This window comes from Chlorocebus sabaeus, chromosome 1 (genome assembly GCF_047675955.1).
Source record: "Chlorocebus sabaeus isolate Y175 chromosome 1, mChlSab1.0.hap1, whole genome shotgun sequence".
Taxonomy (NCBI): domain Eukaryota; kingdom Metazoa; phylum Chordata; class Mammalia; order Primates; family Cercopithecidae; genus Chlorocebus; species Chlorocebus sabaeus.
This window is the reverse complement of record NC_132904.1, coordinates 80559404-80574577: the sequence shown is the minus strand read 5'-3', so window position 1 is coordinate 80574577 and position 15174 is coordinate 80559404. Positions and strand designations below refer to the sequence as shown.

The 15174-nt window shown below is 40.0% G+C and overlaps 1 protein-coding gene and 1 pseudogene across 23 annotated transcripts in view; both read left to right on the top strand.

Annotated features, from left to right (window-relative positions):
- Positions 1–15174, top strand: part of DLG2 (discs large MAGUK scaffold protein 2) — a 2222296-nt gene that overhangs the window by 1709444 nt on the left and 497678 nt on the right. The window lies entirely within an intron of this gene.
- Positions 13499–14455, top strand: LOC140712598 (non-POU domain-containing octamer-binding protein pseudogene; annotated as a pseudogene).

Sequence of the window (15174 nt, the reverse complement as noted above, 5' to 3'; positions counted from 1 at the left end):
CTTAGAACAGTGTCTGTCACTTTATAAGTACTCAATGAATGTTATCTATTTATAGTAACTATACTTACTATAATCTTAATCCACTTCAGATGTCACATGAAATATTTTTACAGTACACATGAGATATGTCTCAATATCTTAGATCCTGTCCCTGCCTCCTCCCCTGTTCCCCTAGAAGACAGTCTCACTAATATTTCCCTACAAAATCAGAATGGTTGGTGCCTGGCAAACTGTTAAAGTAAATTATATTAGTTCACACACATAAACATACAAATACACACCCCTCCACCACTTTCTTACCACTGTTGGTGTTCTCTCATAGGTGCTCCCTACTGTAGGCATTACCATAGGTCTCAGAGGTATTTGCTCAGAGGCAGATTCACTTTCTTATTCATAAATATTAATTGAGTACTTCCTGTAAAACACTGGGCACTGCACTAGAGATGCACAATTGAATAAGAAATAGCATCTAACAACTATCCAATTCGGGTAAAAATATGTATAAATCAATGGATTCCCCAATGCCTGTTCCCTAATTTACACAGAAATCCTCCATGAAGTTTTCCACAAAGCCTAATTTATTACTTTTTTTCAAAATCTTGAGATTATGTATTTGGTAATCAAAATGCCCTTTCTTTTGTAAAAGAATTGTGGCAATTATTTATTATGCTTTTACTTAGAAGAGAAAAATTGGAAAATTTTTGTTAGTTTTCATTTTTTAAGTGTTAAATATCTGTAAAATTCAAAAGTATGAGACTACTAATAGAAGCAAACAAGCAAAAGTAGGGTCAGTTCTCTAAAGCGCCCTTATGTAGCACTAGCAGAGTTCCCTAACACCACAAGAGACACTTAGGAAATATTGCTAAATGAATATGAGTTTTACATGAATGCCATAGGACTAACCTATGGCATCAAAGAAAGTTTTAAAGAGGAAATGAGAGAGGGCACACCTAAGATGGCTGAATACGAACAGCTCCAGCCTCCAGCTCCCAGCGTGAGTGACACAGAAGATGGGTGATTTCTGCATTTTCAACTGAGGTACTGGGTTCATCTCACTGGGGAGTGCCAGACAATCGGTGCTGGTCAGCTGGTGCAGCCCGACCAGCAAGAGCTGAAGGAGGGCGAGGCATTGCCTCACCTGGGAAGCACAAGGGGGAAGGGAATCCCTTTTCCTAGCCAAGGGAAACTGAGACACACAACACCTGGAAAATCAGGTAACTCCCACCCTAATACTGCGCTTTACCAAGGGTCTTAGCAAACGGCACACCAGTAGACTATATCTCACACCTGGCCTAGAGGATCCCACGCCCATGGAGCCTCCCTCATTGCTAGCACAGCAGTCTGAGATCTAACTGCAAGGCAGCAATGAGGCTGGGGGAGGGGCGCCCACCATTGCTGAGGCTTAAGTGGGTAAAAGTTGCCGGGAAGCTCGAACTGGGTGGAGCCCACTGCAGCTCAAGGAGGCTGGCCTGCTTCTGTAGACTCCTCCTCTGGGGACAGGGCATAGCTAAACAAAAAGCAGCAGAAACCTCGGCAGAGGTAAATGCCCCTGTCTGATAGTTTTGAAGAGAGCAGTGGATCTCCCAGCACAGAGGTTGAGATCTGAGAATGGACAGACTGCCTGCTCAAGTGGGTCCCTGACCCCTGAGTAGCTTAACTGGGAGACATTCCCCACTACGTGCAGACTGACATCTCACACCTCACACAGTGGGGTACACCCCTGAGATGAAGCTTCCAGAGAAAAAATCAGACAGCAACAATATTGTTCAGCAATATTCTATCTTCTGCAGCCTCCGCTGCTAATACCCAGGCAAACAGAGTCTGGAGTGGACCTCAAGCAAATTTGAGCAGACCTACAGCTGAGGGTCCTGACTGTTAGAAGGAAAATTAACAAACAGAAAGGACACCCACACCAAAACCCCATCAGTACGTCACCATCATCAAAGACCAAAGGCAGATAAAACCACAAAGATGGGGAAAAAGCAGTGCAGGAAAGCTGGAAATTCAAAAAATCTGAGTGCATCTCCCCCTCCAAAGGAGTGCAGCTCGTCGCCAGCAATGGAACAAAGCTGAACAGAGAAAGACTTTGACGAGCTGAGAGAAGAAGGCTTCAGTCAACCAAACTTCTCAGAGTTAAAAGAGGAACTACGTAACCAGCACAAAGAAACTAAAAACCTTGAAAAAAGAATGGATGAATGGATAACTAGAATAATCAATGCAGAGAAGACCATAAAAGAACTGATAGAGATGAAAACCATGACACGAGAATTACGTGGCAAATGCACGAGCTTCAGTAACCAACTCAATCAACTGGAAGAAAGAGTATCAGCGATTGAAGATCAAATGAATGAAATGAAGCAAGAAGAGAAGTGTGGCAAATACAAGAGTAAAAAGAAATGAACAAAGCCTCCAAGAAGTATGGGATTATGTGAAAAGACCAAATCTATGTGGGATTGGGGTGCCTTAAAGTGACGGGGAAAATGGAACTAAGTTGCAAAACACTCTACAGGATATCATCCAGGAGAACTTCCCCAACCTAGTAAGGCAGGCCAACATCCAAATTCAGGAAATACAGAGAACGCCACAAAGATACTCCTTGAGAAGAGCAACCCCAAGACACATAATTGTCAGATTCACCAAAGTTGAAATTAAGGAAAAAATGTTAAGGGCAGCCACAGAGAAAGGTCCGGTTATGCACAAAGGGAAGCCCATTAGACTAACAGCAGATCTCTCGGCAGAAACTCTCTAAGCCAGGAGAGAGTGGGGGCCAATATTCAACATTCTTAAAGAAAAGAATTTTCAACCCAGAATTTCATACCCAGTCAAACTAAGTTTTATAAGTGAAGGAGAAATAAAATCCTTTACAGACAAGCAAATGCTGAGAGATTTTGTCACCACCAGGCCTGTCCTACAAGAGATACTGAAGGAAGCACTAAACATAGAAAGGAACAACAGGTACCAGCCTTTGCACAAACATGCCAAAATGTAAAGACCATCGATGCTAGGAAGAAACTGCATCAACTAATGAGCAAAATAACCAGCTAATATCATAATGACAGGATCAAGTTCACACATAACAATATTAATCTTAAATGTAAATGGACTAAATGGTCCAATTAAAAGACACAGACTGGCAAATTGGTTAAAGAGTCAAGACCCATCAGTTTGCTATATTCAGGAGACCCATCTCACATACAGAGACACACACAGACTCAAAATAAAGGGATGGAGGAAGATCTACCAAGCAAATGGAAAACAAACAAACAAACAAACAAAAACAGGGGTTGCAATCCTAGTCCCTGATAAAACAGACTTTAAACCATCAAAGATCAAAAGAGACAAAGAAGGCTATTACATAATCGTAAAGGGATCAATTCATCAGGAAGAGCTACATATCCTAAATATATATGCACCCAATACAGGAACACCCAGATTCATAAAGCAAGTCCTTAGAGACTTACAAAGAGACTTAGACTCCCATACAATAATAATGGGAGATTTTAACACCCCACTGTCAGCATTAGACAGATCAACAAGATAGAAAGATAAAAAGGATATCCAGGAATTGAACTCAGCTCTGCACCAAGTGGACCTAATAGACATCTACAGAACTCTCCACCCCAAATCAACAGAATATACATTCTTCTCAGCATCACATCACACTTATTCCAAAATTTATCACATAATTGGAAGTAAAGCACTCCTTAGCAAATGTAAAGAACACAAATTATAACAAACTGTCTCTCAGACCACAGTGCAAATAAACTAGAACACAGGACTAAGAAACTCAATCAAAACCACTCAAGTACATGGAAACTGAACAACCTGCTCCTGAATGACTACTGGGTACATAACAAAATGAAGGCAGAAATAAAGATGTTCTTTGAAACCAATGAGAACAAAGATACAACATACCAGAATCTCTGGGACACATTTAAAGCAGTGTGTAGAGGGAAATTTATAGCACTAAATGCCCACAAGAGAAAGCAGGAAAGATCTAAAATTGACACCTAACATCACAATTAAAAGAACTAGAGAAGCAAGAGCAAACACATTCAAAAGCTAGCAAAAGGCAAGAAATAACTAAGATCAGAGCAGAACTGAAGGAGATAGAGACACAAAAAACCCTCCAAAAAATCAATGAATCCAGGAGCTGGTTTTTTTAAAAGATCAACAAAATTGATAGACCGCTAGCAAGACTAATAAAGAAGAACAGAGAGAGGAATCAAATAGATGCAATAAAAAATGGTAAAGGGGATATCACCACTGACCTCACAGAAATACAAACTACCATCAGAGAATACTATAAACACCTCTATGCAAATAAACTGGAAAACCTAGAAGAAATGGATAATTTCCTGGACACTTACACTCTCCCAAGACTAAACCAGGAAGAAGTTGAATCCCTGAATAGATCAATAGCAGGCTCTGAAATTGAGGCAATAATTAATAGCCTACCAACCAAAAAAAGTCCAGGACCAGATGGATTCACAGCCGAATTCTACCAGAGGTACAAGGAGGAGCTGGTACCATTCCTTCTGAAACTATTCCAATCAATAGAAAAGAGGGAATCCTCCCTAACTCATTTTACGAGGCCAACATCATCCTGATATCAAAGGCTGACAGAGATACAACAAAAAAAAGAGAATTTTAGACCAATATCCCTGATGAACATCGACGCAAAATCCTCAATAAAATACTGGCAAATCGAGTCCAGCAGCACATCAAAAAGCTTATCCACCATGATCAAGTGGTCTTCATCCTTGGGATGCAAGGCTGGTTCAACATATGCAAATCAATAAACATAATCCAGCATATAAACAGAACCAAAGACAAAACCACATGATTATCTCAATAGATGCAGAAAAGGCCTTTGACAAAATTCAACAGCCCTTCATGCTAAAAATTCTCAATAAATTCGGTATTTATGGAACATATCTGAAAATAATAAGAGCTATTTATGACAAACCCACAACCAATATCATACTGAATGGGCAAAAACTGAAAGCATTCCCTTTGAAAACTGGCACAAGACAGGGATGCCCTCTCTCACCACTCCTATTCAACATAGTGTTGGAAGTTCTGGCTAGGACAATCAGGCAAGAGAAAGAAATAAAGGGTATTCAGTTAGGAAAAGATGAAGTCAAATTGTCCCTGTTTGCAGATGACATGATTGTATATTTAGAAAACCCCATCATCTCAGCCCAAAATCTCCTTAAGCTGATAAGCAACTTCAGCAAAGTCTCAGGATACAAAATCAACGTGCAAAAATCACAAGCATTCTTATACACCAGCAACAGACAAACACAGAGCCAAATCATGAATGAACTCCCATTCACAATAGCTTCAAAGAGAATAAAATACCTAGGAATCCAACTTACAAGGAATGTAAAGGACCTCTTGAAGGAGAACTACAAACCACTGCTCAGTGAAATAAAAGAGGACACAAACAAATGGAAGAACATACCATGCTCACGGGTAGGAAGAATCAATATTGTGAAAATGGCCATACTGCCCAAGGTAATTTACAGATTCAATGCCATCCCCATGAAGCTACCAATGACTTTCTTCACAGAATTGGAAAAAACTACTTTAAAGTTCATATGGAACCAAAAAAGACCCTGCATTGCCAAGACCATCCTAAGTCAAAAGAACAAAGCTGGAGGCATCACGCTACCTGACTTCAAACTATGCTACAAGGTTACAGTAACCAAAACAGCATGGTACTGGTACCAAAACAGAGATGTTGACCAATGGAACAGAACAGAGCCCTCAGAAATAATACCATACATCTACAGCCATCTGATCTTTGACAAACCTCAGAAAAACAAGAAATGGGGAAAGGATTCCCTATTTAATAAATGGTGCTGGGAAAATTGGCTAGCCATAAGTAGAAAGCTGAAACTGGATCTTTTCCTTACTCCTTATATGAAAATTAATTCAAGATGGATTAGAGACTTAAATGTTAGACCTAAAACCATAAAAACCCTAGAAGAAAACCTAAGTAATACCATTCAGGACATAGGCATGGGCAAGGACTTCATGTCTAAAACACCAAAAGCAACGGCAACAAAAGCCAAAATTGACAAATGGGATCTAATTAAACTAAAGAGCTTCTGCACAGCAAAAGAAACTGCCATCAGAGTGAACAGGCAACCTACAGAATGGGAGAAAATTTTTGCAATCCACTCATCTGACAAAGGGCTAATATCCAGAACCTATAAAGAACTCAATCAAATTTACAAGAAAAAAATAAACCACCCCATCATAAAGTGGGCAAAGGACATGAACAGACACTTCTCAAAAGAAGACATTCATACATACAGCCAGCAGACACATGAAAAAATGCTCATCACCACTCGCCATCAGAGAAATGCAAATCAAAACCACAATGAGATATCATCTCACACCAGTTAGAATGTCAGTCATTAAAAAATCAAGAAACAGCAGGTTTTAGAGAGGATGTGGAGAAATGGGAACACTTCTACAGTGTTGGTGGGACTGTAAACTAGTTCAACCATTGTGGAAAACAGTGTGGCGATTCCTCAAGGATCTAGAACTAGAAATACCATTTGACCCAGCCACTCCATTACTGGGGATATACTGAAAGGATTATAAGTCATGCTGCTATAAAGACACATGCACACGTATGTTTATTGCAGCACTATTCACAATAGCAAGGACTTGGAATCAACCCAAATATCCATCAATGACAGACTGGATTAAGAAAATGTGGCGCATATACACCATGGAATACTATGCAGCCATAAAAAGGATGAGTTCGTGTCCTTTGTAGGGACATGGATGCAGCTAGAAACCATCATTCTCAGCAAACTATCACAAGAACAGAAAACCAAACACCGCATGTTCTCACTCATAGGTGAGAAGTGAGCAATGAGATCACTTGGACACAGGAAGGGGAGCATCACACACCAGGCCCTGTTGTGGGGAGGGGGTCGGGGGACAGATAGCATTAGGAGATATACCTAATGTAAATGACGAGTTAATGGGTGCAGCACACCAACATGGCACATGTATACATACGTAACAAACCTGCACGTTGTGCACATGTACCCTAGAACTTAAAGTATAATTTAAAAAGAAAAGCTGCTAGAAACTGTTTTAAATAACTCATAGATAAGATTTTTGTGAACTAGTGATATTGATCCCCTTTGTGAAATTCAAAGTATACCTATATTTAACCCCAAAAGAAAGACTTGTATCTTTCATGAGTACTTTTAAGTAAACTTCCATTTTAACAGTCAAAAAAAAAAAAAGAGGAAATGACTCTAATTAGCACTTGAAAACTGTGTAGGCATTGGTCAGAGAGTCAAGAGATGGGGAAGGGCATTCATGGTAGGGGGAGTGACTGTGCAGACTCACAGAATAAATAGAAATAGAATAAAATGAAGGCAAAAATTAGAACTTGAAATATAAGACTCACAAAGGAAAATGGTAACTACGCTTACATCATGTTTGTATTCCTATTCCTTCTCTCCTATGCAACCTATCTGTAAGATTAACAATATATAAAGTAATAAAAACAAAAGGATCATTACTATACACCATTAACAATAAGTGCTATAATATATATTATTGCTCCTATATTATTTATGTGATTTATTCTTGATTTTTACAGATTAAAAAATTCTCAGAGACGTTAAGTAATTCACTCATAGCATACAGCAATCAAATAGAATCACAATTTGAATTCAGTTCTGTCTGTTTTCAAAGGCCCCATCCCTGCATCCCTGGTTGGTAGTGCTCATCCTACCACTTACTATCTAGATAACTCTGAACAAGTCAGTTCATCTCGAGTCTTGATTTTCTCATCCATAGATTCGTTATAAAGGATCTATTAATTTCCTCATGGAATTGTGAAGTTTTAATATGTTAACATGTACGAATGTTGTCATTTTTAGAAAGCTCTATGAATTATTATTCTAAGTTCATTTAGCTGCTTATGTTTGAGACCTACTTTGTAGTTTCCTAAAATAGTAAATCAAGAAAATAAATCTCTAATAATGGAACTTGGGCTAGTAGGGAAACATGTCTGTGAAATAGGAACTTACCCATAACCTATAAAATCATATCAAATTGGAAACCTTTTTTTCCATGTGTTCATATCTTAATCTGTCATAATAAATGTTTCTCTATTTTCCTGATTTATAGTCACATTTGTTATGGAGGTACAGTAAGAATCTTAAAGCAATTTTGATTCAAATAATACTACAATAACCTAGGTAGATTTTTAAATCTATTTCTATTAAAGAAATGTACACCTGCATAAACTGAGAAGTTTTATTTTTCCATGAATTTAGAAGAAAATGCACAAATAAAAAAAGTTTTGGGTACAATCTCTTAGTAGCATGCCCACTGAGTCCCTGTAAATCAGCATTCGTTGTGATGTAGATATCTGGTTTTCAATTTTTGGAAAACAAAGCTATTCCAATGACACTGAGATTGTTTTTGGCTCAGGCATTATAGACTATCAGTAGAAAGGGCCATAAATAAAAATTGAGTCTAATCTCCCTTTTTTGGATGGGCTGGGGACACAGGGCCCAGAGTGATTTTTTTGCTTTCCCTTGTCCAGTATTTGTAAGTAGTATAATCAGATTTAGAGCCCATGTATATGTGTACCCTTTTTTTGGCTGGAGTAAGAAAGTAGCAATTATGAAAAACTATATTCAATCAAGGATTACCTGGTAAGAGTGTCTATTTTGTACATTACCTATAACTATGAGTTCTATCTTTACTGGGTCAAGTTTTCCCTAGTTACTCAGAAGAGGGGCAAACCACACATTATTACTGTCTGGCTGAATATACTTAGGATATGCAAACAGTATTAATATGAAACAAAAAATATTGGTAATGCAAAGTAAAACTGCTCTTTCAAGATATAGGGACCTAATTTCCCAAGTTATGAATGTGATAAATATTGTTATAAAACCCAGGGACCTAAACTGTAACTGTAAAAGATATATTTCTCAGTGTTAGAAACTAAGTTCAACTAGCTGTGAACTTAGTGTGTCTTTCTGGCTGCCTCTACATATTGGTCCCTCACATCATTTAGTTCATTAAAAAGCATAATATAAATAAAGTCTCAGTAAAGATTTCTCATCTACAGAGACTTTACAAGAGCTGCCCCAAACTGTAACTTTAATATTTACCAGTTTGACTCCATCACTTATTGAACAGACATAATCTCATCAGTCTGGAGTCCATGTCTACTCTATTGTCTGAATTATAGAACACTAGCTTACTAGCCATGTCATCTAATGTATATTCAAGTTGCCTTTTCTCCTTCATTCGTTCAGTTATTTGCTCATTCAGTGAATATTCAGCTTCTATCCATGTCAAGCATGGTTATTGGCAACAAAATCACAATGGTGAACAAACTGGTTAAGGTGCTTGCCCTCATGGAATTTACATTTTAGTATATTGAATAAGAGATGTATAAATAAATGCATTAAGTTCAGTTAGTGCTAAGTGCTATAAAGAAAATAAAACAGGATAATGTGATGAGCAGTGATTGGGGAAGAGAACAATGTGAAGTAGTATAACCAGGGAGTGCCTCTCTCAGGAGATAGTGTATGGACTGAGACCTGAATAAAAAGTAGGAAGTGGTGATTAAAGATCAGAGAAATAGCATTCCAAGAAGCGGGAATAGCAAAGCCAAAGTCACTGAGGCAGGAATAAGTTTAGTGTGTTCCAGCAATGTAAAGAAGTCCAGTTTGGCTAGACAGAGATGAGGTAATGGGAGCAGGCAGAAAATTAGGTTAGATAAGGAAGCAGGAAGTAGAAGATGTAGGACTTCACAGGTAATGAGAAAGTGTAGGTCTAATTTTAAGTGCATTGAGAATTCATTGAAGAGTACTAATCAGGACAATTAAATGATCTGATTTATGGGGGGTTTTTTTGTTAAAAAAAAAAAGAAAAAAAAAAAAAAAAGTTCTGGCTGCTGTGTGGAGTAGAGAGACCACTGAAAAAAAGAGGGAAAAGATTATGGCACTTAGGACTGGAGTGAGGGGTAGCAATGGAAGAGATGGAACAGAGAAATCCGAGCTATATCTCAGAGCAAGGTTTAATAGCCCATGTTCCACGTGAAGAGCAGACCTGGCTTAGCCAGACTGTTTTGACTACTGACCATTTTTGTAGTTTTTAATCACTCATGGAGTAGTCTTTCAGGAACAGCATAAGTGTTTCCACTGTTACTTGTTTCTTTTCGTTTTGTTTTTCTTATCTCTTATTGTTTAACTTTGTGGATCAGAACTGCTTAGAAGCCAGACCACTGTTTGTCACATGTTTCTACTTACATGCCCTTAACGTAGAAAATAAACTTGTTCTCCTCAGACTCTGAGGTAGAACATGAAGATTTCTGCCCAAGCATAAAACACATAAAATCTTGTATCTTTCATCACAAAAGCTTGCAGAATATTATTTGCTTTAGAGTAAAAATATTCTTGTTACAAACGACATTGTTTTTCTTCCAAATCTTAAAATGAACTTGACACACTAGAAAGGTTTTCTGAAGATATTTGTAATCCCTGGCAAATACCACAAACCCCAAGGTACATTTAAGTACCCAAGTTTGAGAAACACTGAGCTAAGTTACACAAATTTGCCAATTGTTAATTGTGTTTTATATAAACTGTCCCTTAATAATGACTCAAGGTTTATGGTACCCATTAGGAGCGAGCTCTCAAAGGATCAGACAACACCTCATCGGAGTATAGTACAAGCATGTTCTAGCCTCTCTTCTTTTTAGTTTACATATAATGACTTAAAACCATTCCTGAATGAACTAGAGGTTTCTTCTTATACAGGAAAGAAATATTTTCTTATATGCTTTTGATGCAGGATTTCTTTTGGCCCCTTCACTAGACTTGCGGCAGGGGCACCCTGTCTGCTTGGCCCACCATGCTCAGCCCCTTGTGGGAGGGAGCATGTGAGTGAGTGTGGGATCCAGCTGGCTGCTCCAGGCACTGGCACAGGAGCAAGCTCCACGTGGGGCCCATGGCCAGACTAGGCATATCTCCTGGAGGGGAGCGTGGTGGCATCCAGGTGAGGGTGCCCGTAACCCTGAAACCCTAGAGGGGGTATCACAATACTCTTTTAGTTCTGCCATTTGCAGACAGCAGTATGTTAGCAGCTCAGCTGGCCCCTTGCCTCATGGCATGGGGCGGATGCCCTCCTCCGGTGATGGCAAATGGCCAGTGTGACAGCCTTTCTGGGGACCTGCACTCAGTGGTCACAAGCTCTTGTCCAGCATCCGTGAAGAATGAGGTCACACAGATGATTAAATGATAGTGAAGGTGGAGAATTTTATTGAGTGATGAAAACGTCTCAGCAGGGAGGGGAGTTAGAGAGGGGACAGGAAGAGCATGTCTTCTTCCCCGAAGTCAGGCTGTAGTCAGGGTTCTCTGGAGGAACAGAAATAATAGGATGGATGCATGAGAGGAGATGTATACATAAGGCGAGTATTAAGGAGTATTGACTCACATGATCACAAGGTGAGGTACCACAATAGGCCATCTGCAAGCTGAGAGGCAAGGAAGCCAGTCCAAGTCCCAAAATCTCAAAAATAGGGAAGCCAACAGTGCAGCCTTCACTCTGTGGTCAAAGGTCCAAGAGTCCAAAGCTGAAGAACTTGGAGTCTGTTGTTTGAGGGTAGAAAGCACCCAGCACAGGAGAAAGATGTAGGCTGGAAGACTAAGCCTGTCTAATCTTTCCATGTTCCTCTGCCTGCTTTTATCCTACCTGCACTGGCAGCTGATGAGATGGTATCTACTCCAATGGAGGGAGGGTCTGCATCTCCCAGTTCACTAACTGTCGACTGAGTCTGGGGTCTTTATATGCATAGGATGAAGGCAGGACAGGCCATAAGTAGTTTTGGAAAAGGCAACATTTGATTGGTAAAGTCATTATTCAGAAAGAACCAACCGGGAGAGAGTGGGTGAACAGGAATAGAAGTTATCACTTTGGTCCGTGGGTTTCAGGCTGTTATTTTTGCTTGAAGGTGGGGTTTCACTGGTTACCCACCCCTATCTGCCTAGGCATTTGGCTGCCTCCTGTCACTATCACTTTTAGTCAAGTATGGTGGAAAACAGCTAGAGTACCCTAAGCAGGCAACTGACCCTGCTTTAGAATTATAGTAGAACAACCGAGTGATTAGGTATGTGGATCCTGAAGTTACCCTGCTTAGTTTTGAATCACACCATTTCCTAGCTGTGTGACCTTCAGTCAGTTATGCAACTCCCCTTTGTGTCAGTTTTGTCATTTATAAAAGGAGTAAAATAATACTTTCTACCTCATAGGTTTGTTGTGACAATAAACTGAGTTAGTACATGTAACATGCTTGGGAAAAATAAGCACCTGAAAATTGTTAGCTGTTATTAATACTATTGAAAAACAAGGATTTTAAGATGAACTTTGATACAAATAAAACCCCTTTTTGGTAAATATCATTCAATTATTTATGGAACTGTAGCCAACAATATTACACAGCTGCTCAAACATGTAATCTACATGTATAGATTTTTCAACTTATTTATCTTGCAGAACACATTAGAATATTTTATTACAGAGAGTCGTATAGTCTGACTGCTTTATTGAGAATCTTAATTTTTATGACTACAATGAATATCTAATACCAGCTGCAATGAAAATCTAATACAGAATTCAGTGGAACCAAATATGGTATAAACTAGTCTATCAGTTTTCCCTCTGGCTAAAATATAATTTTTTGTTGGATAATTTGCTGATTTTTCCCTTTTAAAAAATTTATAGTGACTCTCAATAGCTAACTCTACGTAGCTTTTCCCTTAAAAAGTTCTGCAAAACATGACATCAGACTCCTTACAGACTTTACAAAGTTCATTATAAAACTTAACCAAATTAAAGATTCATGAGCAAATGTCTCTGAGATTCTGAGATTTTGTTTTGCTCTATGTTGCATTTCTGATTTCTCCAACATAGAGACTGGTACTATAATGCAGTTTTGAAGCAAAGTATAGAGATGAAAGAGGAGAGTGAGACAAAACTAGTGAGACAGACTATTATGTGGAAGCCTCAAGGAGAGTTTTCTCTTTATTAATGTAAATAAACAATAAAGAGAAAACTTTAATCACATAACCACTTAAGTTTACTTACATAAACCATGAAGAATGATTCATAGAACTATCCTACTAGAAGTAGGAAGCAGAGAGAGTGGGTATGCTAATGGGGAATCTGACAAATCTTAATTCAAGGGGGACATCCAACTACATATTAGAAAACACGTTAAGCTGCTGTTTGCTTTCAAGGAAATAAGTATTAGCAAAAATGCAACAGTAATGAGAAATTTAAAACTGTCTCCTATAGATATTTATCATTTCCTGTGTTATTCATGAGTTAGCCAGACATAAACACACAACACTATGCCCTATAATTTTATGTAAATGGTTATTGCATATATATAGCTATTGTTGCTATACATGTAAAATTTGAATAGTTGGCTCTTTTCTCGGGACGGGAGAGGCCGTGTAGCGTCGCCGTTACTCCGAGGAGAGAGCAGTCGGTAGAGGGGTGCAAAAATGCAGAGTAATAAAACTTTTAACTTGGAGAAGCAAAACCATACTCCAAGAAAGCATCATCAACACCACCACCAGCAGCAGCACCACCAGCAGCAACAGCAGCAGCCGCCACCACCACCAATACCTGCAAATGGGCAACAGGCCAGCAGCCAAAATGAAGGCTTGACTATTGACCTGAAGAATTTTAGAAAACCAGGAGAGAAGACCTTCACCCAACGAAGCCGTCTTTTTGTGGGAAATCTTCCTCCCGACATCACCGAGGAAGAAATGAGGAAACTATTTGAGAAATATGGAAAGGCAGGCGAAGTCTTCATTCATAAGGATAAAGGATTTGGCTTTATCCGCTTGGAAACACGAACCCTAGCGGAGATTGCCAAAGTGGAGCTGGACAATATGCCACTCCGTGGAAAGCAGCTGCGTGTGCGCTTTGCCTGCCATAGTGCATCCCTTACAGTTCGAAACCTTCCTCAGTATGTGTCAAACGAACTGCTGGAAGAAGCCTTTTCTGTGTTTGGCCAGGTAGAGAGGGCTGTAGTCATTGTGGATGATTGAGGAAGGCCCTCAGGAAAAGGCATTGTTGAGTTCTCAGGGAAGCCAGCTGCTCGGAAAGCTCTGGACAGATGCAGTGAAGGCTCCTTCCTGCTAACCACATTTCCTCGTCCTGTGACTGTGGAGCCCATGGACCAGTTAGATGATGAAGAGGGACTTCCAGAGAAGCTGGTTATAAAAAACCAGCAGTTTCACAAGGAACGAGAGCAGCCACCCAGATTTGCACAGCCTGGCTCCTTTGAGTATGAGTATGCCATGCGCTGGAAGGCACTCATTGAGATGGAGAAGCAGCAGCAGGACCAAGTGGACCGCAACATCAAGGAGGCTCGTGAGAAGCTGGAGATGGAGATGGAGATGGAGGCTGCACGCCATGAGCACCAGGTCATGCTAATGAGACAGGATTTGATGAGGCGCCAAGAAGAACTTCGGAGGATGGAAGAGCTGCACAACCAAGAGGTGCAAAAACGAAAGCAACTGGAGCTCAGGCAGGAGGAAGAGCGCAGGCGCCGTGAAGAAGAGATGCGGCGGCAGCAAGAAGAAATGATGCGGCGACAGCAGGAAGGATTCAAGGGAACCTTCCCTGATGCGAGAGAGCAGGAGATTCGGATGGGTCAGATGGCTATGGGAGGTGCTATGGGCATAAACAACAGAGGTGCCATGCCCCCTGCTCCTGTGCCAGCTGGTACCCCAGCTCCTCCAGGACCTGCCACTATGATGCCGGATGGAACTTTGGGATTGACCCCACCAACGACTGAACGCTTTGGTCAGGCTGCTACAATGGAAGGAATTGGGGCAATTGGTGGAACTCCTCCTGCATTCAACCGTGCAGCTCCTGGAGCTGAATTTGCTCCAAACAAACGTCGCCGATACTAATAAGTTGCAGTGTCTAGTTTCTCAAAACCCTTAAAAGAAGGACCCTTTTTGGACTAGCCAGAATTCTACCCTGGAAAAGTATTAGGGATTCCTTCCAATAGTTAGATCTGCCCTGCCTGTACTACTCTAGGGAGTATGCTGGAGGCAGAGGGCAAGGGAGGGGTGGTATTAAACAAGT